This window comes from Anser cygnoides, chromosome 10, assembly GCF_040182565.1.
Source record: "Anser cygnoides isolate HZ-2024a breed goose chromosome 10, Taihu_goose_T2T_genome, whole genome shotgun sequence".
NCBI lineage: Eukaryota > Metazoa > Chordata > Aves > Anseriformes > Anatidae > Anser > Anser cygnoides.
This window is the reverse complement of record NC_089882.1, coordinates 16,846,718-16,859,091: the sequence shown is the minus strand read 5'-3', so window position 1 is coordinate 16,859,091 and position 12,374 is coordinate 16,846,718. Positions and strand designations below refer to the sequence as shown.

Here is a 12,374-nt window from a genome sequence, read left to right as displayed (position 1 = left end):
TGCCAGAGGAGGGGTGCAGCGTGCGTCCCCAAACGGGCACCGGCGGGTCACCAAGGCAGTGGTGGGGTGGGAGTACTGGGGGCTTGCACTTCCCCCTGGGGAAAGGCACAGATGTAAGGAGGAGGAAAGGAAAGCGGCTTGGAGCACTACAGGGACGAGAGGAGAGACGGACACTGCAGGTAGCAGCTTCTTGTAATTTGGCCACACTGGGGCTGCAACTGCATTATTTCTGATGACATAGTCCAAGAAAGGACTATGACCAGAAAGGCATGACTGAAAATATCACAAAATGGTTTGTGCTGGAAGAATCCACCCAGCCCCAACCCCTGCCATGGGCAGGGCCCCCTGCCCCCAGCCCAGGCTGCCCCCAGCCCCATCCAGCCTGGCCTTGGGCACTGCCAGGGATGGGGCAGCCACAGCTCCTCTGGGCAGCCCATGCCAGGGCCTCACCACCCTCTGAGTGAAGAATTTCTTCCTTACAACTAACCTAAATCTCCCCTCTTTTAGTTTAAGCCATTACCCCTCGTCCTATCACTACACCCCTGACAAAGAGTCCCTCCCCAGCTTTCCTGCAGCCCCCTTTAGGCACTGGAAGGCCGCTGTGAGGTCTCCGCGGAGCCTTCTCCGGGCTGAACAACCCCAACTCCCTCAGCCTGTCTCCATAGCAGAGGTGCTCCAGATCCTTCATCTTCGTGGCCTCTGGACTCGCTCTAATACGTCCCTGTCCTTCTGGTGCTGGGGTCCCCAGAGCTGAGCACAGGCTCCAGGTGGGATCTCATGAGAGCAGCGCAGAGGGGCACAATCCCCGCCCTCTCCCTGCTGCCCACGCTGCTTTTGGTGCAGCCCAGGACAGGCCTGCCTTTCTGGGCTGCAAGCGCACATTGCTGGCTCATGTTGAGCTTCTCATCAACCAGCACCCCCAGGTCCTTCTCCTCAGGGCTGCTCTCATCCATTCTCTGCCCAGCCTGTAGTTGTGCTTGGGATTGCCCTGGCCGTGGTGCAGGACCTTGCCCTTGGCCTTGCTGAACCTCATGAGGTTCACGTGGAAGATCACCCCTGTAAAAATGGGACTAGCTTCAGGTGCGGGAAGAAATTGCCACATGTGGGAACACAGACAACCCCCTGCCACTCCTTGGCCTGGGCCCCTGCACAGAGAAGCACCACCGGGTGCCTGCCCATCCTGCCTCCTGCTCTTTCAGGGACACTGTGCGCCCAGAAATACTGAGCGAGGCAAAAAACTAAACAAAACAAAACACACGGGTCTGAAAACACTGCAGCAGCAGATGACTTGGATAAAAGCATGGAAGATGTTCTCACTTGGATTGCTGCAAATCAGAAATACCTCTACTGACAAAGATGCAGCAACGTCTGTCTGGGTGAGCAAGGTTGGAATCAAGCTGACAACAATTAGGGCTCTCTCATTATTTTTCTCCTCCGCTCCAGTTGTTTACCTCTGCCTCCCTGCCTGCTCCCTGCTTTGACATGTTGAATAAAATGTATTTGTTCACAGTCTCACAAATCCTTTCTTGAGAGCCTTGCTTGCCATGTTCAGATTTCACATGGTCACAGGGTTTTGCCTTTAAATTTCAAGCTCCTTAGGGCAGAGACAATGTCAAATCAGTGTGAAACATCGTGCATACTAATGAGGCTATAGAAACAGTAACTGTACATGTAGTTAACATCCTTTCTAATCCACACCCTTTAAGCAGCAGCATTTTGTAATCCACACTGCCAAGAATCAAGGGCAGAGAGCAGGGATGTCTTCCTCCTGCCATTAGATTTTACAACTAGCAAAGTACTTTTTCTGGTTTGCTACAGCACATCCAAACTGAGCATGTCCGTACATTGTGCTCTGGAGCCAAGAAATCTTTCCTCCCCTCTGTGACAAATCGTAACTCAATAGGCTTCAGTTGCTTAGAATGTATTGCTCCCTGGAAAGAGTTAATAAGACTCCATAAAAAAGTTGTATTATAACAGCTTCTGGCAGTGGCCCATAAATACCAATCACCTCAATACAGGATTTTTGGCAGGGATTTAGGTGTAATTTTCCATTCAAATGGCTATTTTATTAAGAATCCACAAGTAGTTGCTGGCCATTTCACTCGAGCATGGATGAACTCTGCACAGCCACCCCTTCCTCTCGAAGCGGGCGCCACATGTTGGGATGCAGCAGAGACACGGGACTGCAGCCCCTAGCACCTGGATGCCACAGGATGGAGAGCAAGAGGTTACCAGTGGGACCAGGAGAAACACATCCCACGATGACCCTGTGACTTTAAACAGACATGATGGGGAATATTTCACTGACCGCTTCAGCATTTTGAGATGGGCAGCCAAAGAGACAGGCAGGATTTAGAGATGGGCTTCCACGTTGTTCAGAAGCCTTCCTGCCTCCCACATGGAAGACTTTGAGCAAGATTTTGTACCACTGAGGTGGCCTTTTCTGCTCCCCCGGGTTCATCCTCACAATTTCAAGTGTTAGTGCTTTCATGTCAGAACCTAACACAAGGCAACAGTACAAAGGTGAAAAGCATTTTACAACAGAATGAAAATCATAACAGCATTCAGGAGGCTCAAAATGACTCATTTCCCAAGGGGAAATTATTGGTATTCTCTCTGCAGCTACTCTGCTGGTGTCATTGTTATTAAAAAGACAGAGCAGGAAGACAGATAAACAAGAAAGTCTTAAAAAGCAAATACATTCTAACTAGTGGTTATCACTGCACTTAATAATTAGGGTACTAATTAAGAGGGTAAGTAACACACTAGCTATTAGCTTCTGGTAATTAGTGTTGTGTTTTGTTGTTTTTTTTTTTTTTCTTCTAGATAATAACAAGCTGAGAAGAAAATAAAAAGACCTGAATCCATTCCGCTATTCACCCTGTCCACATCATGAAAACCTATTATGCTCATTAATATTAATCATTACTACCACAAAACAATACTTCCCAATTTTGCAGCACCTTGTAGCTTACCATTTTACCCATACAGACTGGACCTTGCTGATGTCTAACGGGATTTCCAATCCCGACCCATAAGCCAACGCCTCACACTGCCCAAGCTCAGTTACCTTGCTGTGCTGGTGCTAAGGGATGCATGCACATGCGGCTGATCACCGTGGGTATGCCACAGCACAGCATGATGCTACCATAGCTGGTGAAAGCACAGAAAAAGTCCTTCTGAGAGCAGGGCCAAGATTTTCCAGAGCATTGTCCTCATAGGTGGGAGACTTGGATTCAAATGCCTGAAGCCAAATCAAGCAAGAAGCAAATCTGAGTTGTTTCATATACCTGTCAGTCCAGTGTCACGTTGTACTTAGGGATAACATACCCAAGAATATTCAGTCCTTCTTCCCCCTCAAACTACAGCCCTGCAAAGAAGCAGAGAGCAGTGCCCAGGTCCCACTGTGCTAAGGCAGGTGGAGGGAGGCAACCTTTGCGGGGCACAGCATAGGCTGACCTGCCCCTGCCTCGTGGCTCCCCAAGCACTTCAAACCTCAACAATGATCACAAGGAGCAAGAAGTGATATGAAGGGATGTTTCTTCGATATCCTTTCAAGATGTGAAGAACAGGGCCATAAGAAAGTGGTATGCAGCGTGTGCACCTATGTCAGCAGTTTGGTTGCTGTCAGGAGGGAGCAAACCTCCCCATTGCCCTCCACTCACCATGCTTCAGTTTGCACTGCGGAGCACGAGATGACGGCTGCACCCCTTGGGGTTAAGCTAACCCTCAGCCATGCACCTCATGTGCCAGCCCCTGGGACCTTATGTGGCTCGTGGGGAACCATCCCACGGGAACGTGCATGGTATGGATGTGGACGGGAGGACTTACCTCCACACCCACGGCATCACACCGCTTGCCAACGGGGATACAGCCAGTGCTGCACTTGTTCAAAAAGGAATACACTTTAGGTAAGCAATTAGCCATATGGTTGTTTATGACTATTTGTGCGGAAAAAGAAGATGCTCGAATTATGCGAATTGGGTTAAAAGTAATTCAACAATAAAGATTTTGAAAAATCTCACATTTCTATCTTTTCAATGTCACGAAGAAGAATAACAGATGACTATTTTCTTGTATGTATTGCTTTTGCTGATTTCAAGGGGTTTATTAAGATGATAAAAATACTTAATGCTGAGCTACATTCTGTGTGTTGACTTTCAAAATAAATCTTTGTGTGGGCAGCGGGTAGATTAATACTCCCAGATTAGCCCATGGATAAGAATATCCATACAGCCAAAGTAGTTGTAACACATCAATAATGTAAAAAAGTAGTATCTTGCTAAAGCACAATTTTTCTAAAAGAGATGTTGAATGACTATACACAGCTGGACACAACGTACTGGTGCTAGATATCAATGAAATCGAGTCCTGTCTGGGGTAAAACACAACAGCCACTCTAGCTAACAAAGTTACAGAACTTCAATAAAAGACAATGAAGAAAATGTCACACCTTACCTTGCTTTTAGACTTCCCTCTTACATGTATCTCCTCACACACTTCTGGAAAGCACAGGAATGGTTCTCAAAGTGCTATTGTTTCGAGTGAACTGGACTTTCATTGACTTCTAGAAAAAAACACTTGGAACAACAAAATCGAGAGTTATTATCTGCTAAAGCCATATTCCTGTGCTTTCATATATTACAATACCATTTTATGAGCAGACAGACACACGTGCATGCACATCGGTCCCACTGGGGAAACAAGGCTATTTAAAACAAACAAACAAACACACACATAACTAACAGCAAATATAAGCTTGTTAGAAAATGTTTTTTTAGTTCATGTTATATAAAATGAATCAGGTGCTAAATTTAAAATTGTTGGTAAGTAAACAGTAGGTAGCATTATAGAGAGCCACTCTTCATAAAATTCTAATTATCCCTCTCCGATTCGTTGTGACATGCCCTTGCACAGATTATGGGTTTGGACCAATGCCCAGTCTTCTTTGAAAATGCAAAGTAATCACGAGAGCTTTGCATAACCTCTGATTGGTTTTCTGTGTACGGTTAGGACATTTTGTGAAGCTGCTGCAAGTGAAGGTAGCTCGAGCTGTCTCACTGGCTTCTTCTCACCCTTTCCTGGCTCCCGAGGAATCAGCATTTCTCCCCATTGCGCACACTGCAAAACAGAGCTCCTCAGAGACCCTTACTGATGGGCCAGTGATGATCCCTACAGAAACTCACTCTAAAGTCATTCATAAAAAGCATTTCTCTCAAGATGCTCTCCATCAGTCCCCCTGGCAGGGTCCGCTCACACGAGCCAGATGTTGTCCACGACCCAAGGCCGCTGGGCTGATGCAGCACTGTCTGGGGCTGTGCTGTTCAGCCCTCTCCTGGGGGCTGCTCCCATTGATGTTCCCATCTGTCTGGGACGTTGGAGAGTGAAAATAAAAGGGGTTTAATAATGTTCCTCTTGAGTCTTTCAAGTGGGAAGTAAAGGAGAGCACTGGTGGGTTTGGAAGCAAACAGGTCACCAACGCTTCTTTCAAATTAGCTTTTTTTTAAATTTTTTTTTTTGTGTCTTAGTCCTTTGTGTCCTAGCACACAGGGTAAAAGACAACTGGGTAAATACGATCTCCATGAAAACCTGAGAACTGAGGAATCCCATGGGCCTTGGGTGTGGAGCACTGGCCATCCCCATGGCCCAGCGCCTCACCACTGCAGTTTGATGAGCGCTTAGGACGTACGGGGCAATAATCAGTACGTCAGCTCTAACACACTGTATTGTGTGTTTAACCCCAAGGCTATTACCATTATCCAGCTTAGCCAAATGAACGCAGTAGAAAAACATTTACAGTTGCTGGAGGATTAATCTTCTGAATGATGCATGGACGTGAGAGAAAATGCCTTTGATTTATATAATGCTGTACTAGGGGATATAATTTCAATTAGTAATTGTTAATTTTGATTTAGTAGGTTACACACTAGATATAGCAAGTTTATTATGGTTACATTATCTAATTTATTATTATATATATTTACTGTAACGGGAGTATATATTAATCAATAGATACACTGATAAACTAGGGACTATTCACTGCACTGCAGCACTGAAATGACACAGTCAAGCCAGTAACAGACAGATGACTGTCAGATGCTGTGAATGATGCATCTCATTCAGAGTTTTATCCTGGAACAAATAAAAAGCTAGGCAATGATTATCAGGTTTTGAAATTAATATATCTGTTTTAACAGGCAGTATGTCAGATGTAGTAGCTAAGGTACTTGCCCAGAGAGTCCAATTCTTCTCCAAGTGGATGATTTATATATTTTAATATGAAATGTATCACTTACCAAACAGTTTTTTCAGTACTTGATATATACACTCCACCTGCCAAGAACGTTTTGATGCTGTAATACATCCCATTGTCTTGCTTCTTTCAGAGGAATCTGTTTCTAATTCTTTCCGTGCCTCCTGTGTCTGAACAGTATCAATCGCATCTTTCACAAAGTGAGTCTTCTGATGGCTACACCAAACCTTTGCCCAGTGCTCTGCAGAGTCCTGTAAGCAGCTGTCCTGGAGCAATCGGGACCCCGTGAGAGCAGCCACAAGCCCCCTCCGTACAGGGCCACAGCGAGCACCCCGGACGCCTTCTTCCAGCCCATGAATTATTTTACACATATAAGTCAGCATAGCGGGATGTTCCCAGCCGCTGGGCGGAAGGAAATCAGCACCCGGCTGTGACAGCCATCGACAACTTCAGTCCCGTCAGTAAGGGGAAGGGTGTCCCTTTTTGCCCGTCCTTCTCTAGTGACCTTCTTCCAAAAGCTGTACGGTGCCAAAAGCCGTTTGTCCAACTGATTCTCCAAACCTTCGCAACCGCCTATGCGGCACGCTGCAGCCTCTCAACCCCCAGCAGCCAACACTCACCTTATGTTTTCCTTGTTGCAAACTGTACATCCTTTTGTCTCGTTCTTGTGGAGACAGCCAGGGGACACCAGGGAAATGGTCCCTTCACCTATGACACGGCTACTGTCGCAGCTCAGGCTTTTCTTTTCCATGACAAAACGCTGCTCACAGGCCATTTTTTCTGACCTCTTCTCTTTCTTACTGCTGCCTTTCAGCCTATTGCAGACTCGTCTGTATCCTTCTTATACCGCACTGCCCAGAACTGGAGGCAACGGCAGACATAGACCTCACCACTTCCAACGAAAGCAAAGTAACAGCAGTTTGCCACATGCACAGGACACATCCAACAGCGCATCCCAGGATAACATGTGCCACATTGCACCACGTTGCTGGTCTGTATTTAGTTTGTCAACGTGAGATACAGCGTTTCCCCATCTTGTGCTCGGGGGCTCACGTACCCCTTTTATCTTTCCAGTCAACCTCAGCATCCCATGGGCAGCACTGACGCACCCTGCGATGAGACAAGGGATGCCAACAAGGTGACCAAGCTCTGAGATAAGGCCCAGGTCGAGGTTCCTGTACCTCACCCACTAACTACATCCCATCAGCATCCCCACAGCAGCAGAGCAGACGGCTGCTGTGGCTAACAAACACCCAGGTTATTTGGCTGGGATGAAAGGGGAAAGCAGACATTTGGCTGACAGGTGGATGATGGACAATACGCAACCCAGAGGGGAAAGGGAATTGTTACCTGTAGACATGAGTGACTAGAAATCATGTCAGTGGCAGAGGGAATCCATCAGCACAGACCAAAAAAAGTACTTCCAGCTCAGCAAAAGTAATTGGAGAATTTCTGAGAAACACAGGAGACAGAGAATGGTTTTTTGACTACCACCACCAAACTCCTCTTCCCCAAAGCAGATCTAGAGAACACAAATGTGTTATATACAGGATTTCCAAGGCCAAGTGCAGCAGAAAGGGCACTGTTTGCAGAGTAAGCAGAAGCGCTGCTTAGCATATGAGGAGCATATGCAGCAGAGGAAAACATAGTCTAGTTCCAGCACTGAAACAAAAACAGCCCCAGAGCGTAGATTTAAAAACCATCTGCAGGTTTCTAAGTAACCAGCCTGATTTTTCTGATGCGTTGAGGGCTGACTGGTTCCCAGTGAAATCAATAGGAGATGTCAATTGCTTAGTGCTTTTGAAAATCAGGCCAACTCTTCAGGAGTGTTCGCAGGGGCCTGAAATGCCTGATTATGCCCCATTTGAAGTCTGAGCCTCGATACACAGCACTGCGCCTGCTGTTCGGAAATGTGTCTCACAACACGCACATCCTCTGCAAGGATGAAAGAGGAACCCTCCCTGCGACAATCAGACTGGGGACAGAAACCTCTGCTTCTTCTCCCCGCCTTTCAAATTGAATGTACCATCTTCAATTATGAAATGGGAAAAACCCTTTTATAGATGCTGCAGCACATTATCAGACGCCACGTGTTACATAATGCAGATACAAAGGAATGGGAATTTAAATTTGCAGGAAAATAGAAGCCATGATGTGCACCTAACTGGGACCTGTCCTAACCTACTCATGGGCAGAAAGTAAGCCAAGAGGTGAGGACAGGATGAAGCAATCAGAGTTACATCCAAGCCTTACAAAATATATTTCCTAATTAAAAAAAAAAAAATCCAAATACTTGTCTGAAGCTCTGTCTTCCTAGTGCTGGCTACCAGCATACTTCACTAAGCTCTTTGGCTGGGTCTGGGGTAGGTCGGGTGCTCAGCCTTTGCCTCCTTTATTATCATTTGGTGCCAAATGGCTGCGTTGGAAAACCACCGCATCCTTCCTTGAGAGCTTTCCCATCTGGTGCATGCTCTGACATCTCTAAGTAGTGATTTAGTGCTGAATCACACAACAAAACTGACTATATCCTTTATAAATTCATAAATCCTGGGTAGGACAGTTTTCCTATTATGGCCGCAGTATTGTTTCAGAGGTATAACTTGCATGGCTGAAGGAGAGACAATAAACTGTGATGCTGTGAAATCCATTGTATTTATATATGAGGCTGCTTTTGGTCTCCATTTCCTAGTCACAAATAAACCAAGATCTTTGGGGTTTGCAACAGTGATATACATAGAGTGCAAATGGTGACACATTAAATCAGTTGGCTCCTATATTTTCTTTGCATTATTTTATTGTTTCCTGAAAGCTGATGAGTACTTTTCTCATCCTACAGACTCTTTACCATGTGGGAAAAAGTCTAGATGAGCTTCGGCTTTCTTCACAGTCTTCCTTTAACATATATGAGGCCATGATTTATATATTTACAGCCATGCCTACCTTGCAGCAGACACAAGCAGCGTGAAAAAACGCATTTCTTATATGGCTTTTTTGTTTGTCACTTTTCTGTCTTGTACCTACCAATGCATCTTCCTAGAGTTACTTAAATTACTTTATCACAGAAATTCATACGTGCATTGAAAATACTATTCAAAGCATTTTCTGAGAGTTTTTGGCAGTACCATTGTGTCTAGAATATAGTCCTGGCCCAGGACCAGAGGTGTTAAGACAGTGCCATCACAAAAGGAGGATTTTCACAGATCCGTATAATCCAGTACGAACCCATGCACGTGAGGTGCAGCCAGGTGGTCATATGCTCTGCTCTGGTCCCCAGAAGTTAAATATCAATAGTTTTAGGGGACCACACAAGGAAGGGAACATCTCCCACTATAAATTCACTCAAAAAGTTAAAAAGAAAATTAAGCCTGTGAACCTACCTGAGCTGCGCGCCAGCTATGTGAAGGAAACATTTCTCTTTCTAAAACAAATCAATGAGAGTGCTGCAGGAAGGACAGCCATTCTGTAAATTTCAAATCAGACAAAGATGACAGAAAATGGTATAAAGGGTGTCGATAGCTACCTTGATGGAAACAATATCTTAAAAAAAAAAAAAAAGATATCCATTTATATCCTGCAAATTGTGTCTTTGAGTAGGGGGCATTCAAGACACAGGAGAAAAAGTGCAGGGACTACTCTTGGTGCTGAAGGGACACGTTTAGGTTGTGAAAACAAAACAAACCAAACAAAAAAAAAACTTCTGTTTATTTTCTTCTCTGGTGATGCTGTCAAAAGGATGTAACAGGATTTCCTCCAAGTTCAGTTTAATACTAGGGAAGTGTTGCAGCAATCCTGTCCACAGCAGCTATTTCAGCAAGACTAATTCACAGAGTGCAGATGAAAAGCTCAAGAGTTTGGAAACTTGTTCTTCTAAAGGAGGTTTTGTGTCTGTTTTTGTTTAATTCACACCCTCAAAATGGCATTAAAGGTCTAGGATTTTTATTATGTACTGCTGAAGTAAATGCATTTATGCTACACGAAGCAACTTCAGCTTACTGCTGAAATGGCTTTATGTTCTAATTAGTCAAATACAATAAATGGGTTGTTAAATAGTGCAGCTTATCCTTCTGCTTTTACTTATTTACTACTGCTCTGCAGTACTTGGTAAACCTTCAAATAATTCTGTAACTGTCTGCAATCAAATTTCTACAGATAAACTTTGCTGTTCAGATCTTACCTTTTTGGTATATAAGCTTGGGGAGGATCTCTAAGGAATGTCTAGAACCCCAACAGAGCCATACCTGTTAAAAGACAAAAAGCAATGTAATTTCTTCTGCATCTGCCAAAACCAGAGCTCCACATTACACAGGATGCCAGTGACAAGAGCAGGGGGAGAAGCGCAGAGTGCAGTTCTGTGCTCTGGTTAAGTGAGCAGTGATTAACACGTTTCGCCAGTCAAACTTTGACTGGTGGTAAGCTCTAGTAATCTTCTGGCGTTTAATTAATCCTTTTATTTCTAGTGTAACGGTTGTAAAAGTCAGAATTTAGACAAGACTACAACTGATGCAAGATTAGCAAGCTTCAAACTCATCATACAAAGGACGAGCTGTTAACACCGAAGGACTGAACAAGGAGCAGCAGCACCATGCAGGTGCGTGCTGCAGCAGCGGGGTGCAGAGGGCTCCCCTTACCTGTCCCAAGGCTCCTGACATGCACAGCACTGTGCCAGGGGCTGGAATAAAAGTTTTCCCTGCGACACTCAGTGAGGCAAAGGCTGCAGACAGGACTGGAGCTCGTGGTGGTGCTGCCTCTGCCAGCACAGAGCAGTGGGGGGAAGCACACAGAGCCTAGCCATAGAAATCTTCCATCTTTAGATGTTAAATACTACTTCAGATATTAAAAGCCACTACAATTCACATACTGAACACTCCCAAAAGATGCTCAGGAATTAGTAATGTCAGGAAAGCATCCTCTTGTTGCAACCTAATGATGCATTAGGCACCTCCTTGTCTGAGGACTCACAAGCCCCACTGTTCCCACAGCCCAGTGCTGTGCTGACCTTTCAGCAGTTCCTACAGCAACAAGCTGGAGCAGATGTTGCACACAGAAATGATCAGAAACTTCTTTGGACTCAAATATAAAGTACAAACGTTTCTCAGCCCTATAAAGATCTGCTGGTCATCTTCTTCCTGTAAGTGGGGCTTTGCACATCTTACCCCTAATAAAGTTCTCATTACAATTTAAACTGTTATCAAAGGTCTTTGATTCCTTACTCTGTTTCATCATTGTCCATCCCAAACAAACGCATCTCTTTGTAGCATTCTGTAGGCTCAGGGAAGGATGAGTAGAGAGCAGTGGTAAAGCTGTTGCTGTAAACATGATATAGTTTCTTAATGAAGAGGAAACCTGAGGGTCCTAAATAGCTCTGTGTCTTCTTTCTGAAGGACCTAAAACCCACGAGTCCCTGCCTGCCCCCTACACTGGGTACTTAGGTTCCAAAGAAATGAGGTTTGTTTAAGTCCTTGAAGAATAAGAACAAATAGCACGTTCAGGTTCTTCCTGAACGAGCTGCCCAGTAATAATTCAAACAGATTAAATCTCTCTTGCTTATGCCCAGTGAGCTCCCGGACAGTTGAAATCGCATCTCCAATGAAGCAGATGTAGACATTTACGTGGGAAGTTTTCAACTTAAACGGAATAGTGCATTTTACAAAAACAAACCAAGAAGTGAAAAAAATTAAAACGTATGCAGTGTGCTGGTAGAACCAAGTCAGAACCTCCTGCCAGGTTTGGACACAACTGTCTCCCTGCTGGGAGGCTCCGTCCTTCCTCCCAGAACACATTCTGCCTCCTGGGCCTGTCTCCCACCCACTGCCCATCGCAGCCCCCTGCTTTCCAGCACGGCCCAGCACTCCCAGTCGGCATCAGAAGAGTCAGAGCAGCAGGACAGGAACGAAAGCTGGCCCCGTCAGCTTCCTGCTTCTCCTGAGCACATACCAAAGGGGAAGAAGAAGGGGCCTTTGCTGCAGGCCTCCCCTTTATCCTTTGTCTCTCCATCTGTCCAGGGATTTCCAGCCGCAGCAGACAGTAAACACCAAGCCCCAAAAGAGTCAGGTGAAGTCCTTCCCAGAGACAGTGCGGGCACCTTCAGGTCGTCTTCTAACAGCAGATCTAAAACCCCTCA

The 12,374-nt window shown here is 45.4% G+C and overlaps 1 long non-coding RNA gene across 21 annotated transcripts in view; it reads right to left on the bottom strand.

Annotated features, from left to right (window-relative positions):
• The window catches only part of LOC106042788 (uncharacterized), a 121,033-nt gene that overhangs the window by 28,288 nt on the left and 80,371 nt on the right, over positions 1 to 12,374 (bottom strand). For 19 of the 21 annotated variants that reach the window (XR_010834031.1, XR_010834033.1, XR_010834022.1 and 16 more), the window contains 5 exons: positions 10,428 to 10,491; positions 9,631 to 9,713; positions 7,604 to 7,705; positions 6,297 to 7,363; positions 4,459 to 4,580 (listed from right to left, as the gene is read on the bottom strand). This is a non-coding gene — a long non-coding RNA (uncharacterized lncRNA). The remainder of the gene's footprint in view (positions 1 to 4,458; positions 4,581 to 6,296; positions 7,364 to 7,603; positions 7,706 to 9,630; positions 9,714 to 10,427; positions 10,492 to 12,374) is intronic. The other 2 variants (XR_010834037.1, XR_010834039.1) reach the window with 2 other exon arrangements.